Here is a 3,101-nt window from a genome sequence, read left to right as displayed (position 1 = left end):
AAAAGACAAAAAAAAAAAAAAAAAAAAAAAAAAAATGAAGGTGAATATCAGGTTAAGGAGGGCTTTTTGGTGAGGAAAGGATTGTTTGTTTATAGAAAATGGAAGAGACTTTCAAAATTTGGATAAGAAAGAGCCAACGAAGGGGATGGAGAGTCAAGGTGTAGGATACAATGAGGAATAGAGCTTTGTAAGGACAGAAAGGGATTGAATCCGGAGACCAAGGGAAACAGTGTAAGACCTTAGACGGACTTTATTTCTTTTGTTGAAAGTGGGAAGGAGAAAAGTGACGGATGCAGATTAAGGTTAATTTGTAGATTCGGTGGCTTGAAGTTAGAATTTTCATTCTCATTGAGTGCTGTTTTCAGCTCTCATCCCGTGAGACAGTAACTCAGTGCACTCTTTTTACCAAGCAAAGATGTCCAAAGGTAAGTTCATCCAGTAGGAAAAGAACTAAAAGTTTAATTCTTAAAATTTAAATGGTGGATATTTGATCGTCCAAAGGTAAGTTCATCCAGTAGGAAAAGAACTAAAAGTTTAATTCTTAAAATTTAAATGTGTTAGAGAAGAGAGGAGATCAAATATCCACCTCACAAAGAAATGATTAAGTTTTGCAGTGATGAATATGCTAATTACCCTGATTTGATCATCACATATTATATACATGAATTGAAATATAACTCTGTACCCCATAAATATGTATAATCAATACGTTTCAATAAAAAAATTTAGAAGTGTTAGGATATTTTAGACTAGGATTAATCATAGTGTCAGAATATCTGTTTACCATAATTTCACTTTCAAAAAGAAGTCGGTGCACTTTTTCTGGTGACAGGATGTGCCCATTCTGTGTACCAGAGCCTTTTTTTCCCTCAGTGATGTTGACACACCATGATTTAATGTTCCCATCTGTACTGATTGATTTGGCACAAACAATGCATTTATGTGCCAATGAATAAGACAGATCTACATGACCCCTTTCACACACACACACACAGAAAACAGAGAATGTATCATTGCTTTTCACATGAACAAATACTGAGGACAATATTTTAATCAACCAATTAATTAATTAATACACCACTTTGTTCCCAAAAGGCTCAAAGTCAGGGTACGTTTATTAGCCAAAGATTTGATGAAAATTGGAGATTTTTCTATGGTCTTCAAATGTCATTAGGTTTTTACTTTATGCAAATTATTTAAAACTTAAAATAATAAACAGTTTATATAAATCAGGGAGGCAAACACGACCACCCTCAGGAGCTGGGCAGGTAATAAAAATAACTGAAGTTGGCCAGATTGTATTCTTGGAACGTACTTTGTTAAACACACAGCTTCACTTGTGCCAAGAAATGTGTTTTTTCCCACTCTTCTGAAAACACAAAGCCCTGTTAAGTCTATCTTTTGTCTTCTGATCTTAGCAGAGGCCTGGCTATGCAATTATTTCACCGTTCTATTAATTCTTGAAAAAAACCCACAAAAACACAATAGCACAAGCACCAGAGCGACAGGAACACAGCTGGAGTGGTAGGAGCTTGCAGCCCCATCCGAGGGGGACAAGCCTTCCTTGGCACTGGCTGACCTGTCCCAAGCAGGAACGTGGGCCCAGAGTTACTAGATAACCCCATTTTATTTTGTTTTGTTTTGTTTTTAGGGGATTTTATACAAGATCTCCAGATATTTAAATGTTGGATACTAATTTCATTTTTTCCTTTTCTTTATACACATCGATGGCAAAAACAGTTTGAGGCCAAACAAAACATGTCTGAGAGCAGATTAAGTCAACGGGCTGCTAGTTTATAACCTTTGCTAAACTTTGCATTTTTTTTTATTGTGGTAAAAATACATAACATAAAATTCACCATTTGCTATGATCTGAATGTTGATGCCCCCTAACATGTACCCATGTGATACTGTTAGGAGGTGGGGCCTTAGGAAGGCTTGGCCCTCATGAATGGGATTAGTTCCCCTATAAAAGAGACCCCAGAGAGTTCCCTTCCACCATGTGAGGAAACTGTGAGAAGGTACCATCTACGAACCAAAAAATAGGCTCTCACCAGGCACCGAGCCTGCTGGTATCATAATCTTGGACTTCCAAGCCTCCAGAACTGTGGGAAATACACTTCTGTTGCTTATAAACCACCAGTTTATGGTATTTTGTTACAGCAGCCTGAACGGACTAAGACACCATTCCAACCACTTTTCAGCATACAGTTCAGTGACATTAAGTATGTTCCAACGTTGTGCAACCGTCACCACTTCCAGAACTTTCTCATCATCCCAAACAGAAACTCTGTATCCATTCATTTGTTGTGTACTTTTATTATCAATGTTAAAACGAAAAGACGGCTTTAAAATGAAAATGCTCCCTGTGATATTATGATATATACACACTGGTTGTCATCCATGGTTCCTGGCTCCCCCAGGCAGGACTCTAATCTTCCCCTGCCTGTCTATCTTACAGCTGGCTATAAAGAAATCCTCTAAGCCACGTTGTCTGATGGTAGGTGATAAGACTTCCATATTAGGAAGGGTCCTGCTCCATACAGGGGAGGAAGGAACTGCACAGAGAGGCCAAGAAGAATCTGAGCAGACGGGCTTTGCTGGGCGTCCCCGCCCAGTCTGTTAGTGTTAGATCAGACCCTTTTTGTCCAATTACGTTTCTACATGGTTGTCCATGCTTCAGTCATGCCTATGTAATGGAGCTTCCATAAGAACCCAGAGGAATAGGGTTCTGGAACGTCCAGAGAGCTGAACAGGTGGAGGTTCTGGAGGGTGGCACCCAGGGAGGGCATGGAAGCTCCGCTCCCCTTCCCCTACCTTACCCTGTGCATCTCCTCATCAGTATCCTTTGTAGTAGTCTTTGTGATAAAGTGGTAAACGTAAGTGTTTCTCTGAGTTCTGTTAGCCACTCAGCACATCAGTTGAACCTGAAGAGGGTGCTGTGGGGAACCCCAATTTATAGCCAGTTGGTCAGAAGCAAAGGTGAAACAACCGGGGGCAAGCCCCACTGTGGGATCTGACACTTTCTCCAGGTAGATTCGGGATTGAACTAGAGGACCCTCAGCTGGTGTCTGCTTAAGAATTGACTGCTTGCTTGCTGG

The sequence above is a fragment of the Galeopterus variegatus genome, unplaced genomic scaffold, assembly GCF_000696425.1.
Source record: "Galeopterus variegatus unplaced genomic scaffold, G_variegatus-3.0.2 Scaffold1857, whole genome shotgun sequence".
Taxonomy (NCBI): domain Eukaryota; kingdom Metazoa; phylum Chordata; class Mammalia; order Dermoptera; family Cynocephalidae; genus Galeopterus; species Galeopterus variegatus.
This window is presented reverse-complemented; position numbering follows the sequence as displayed.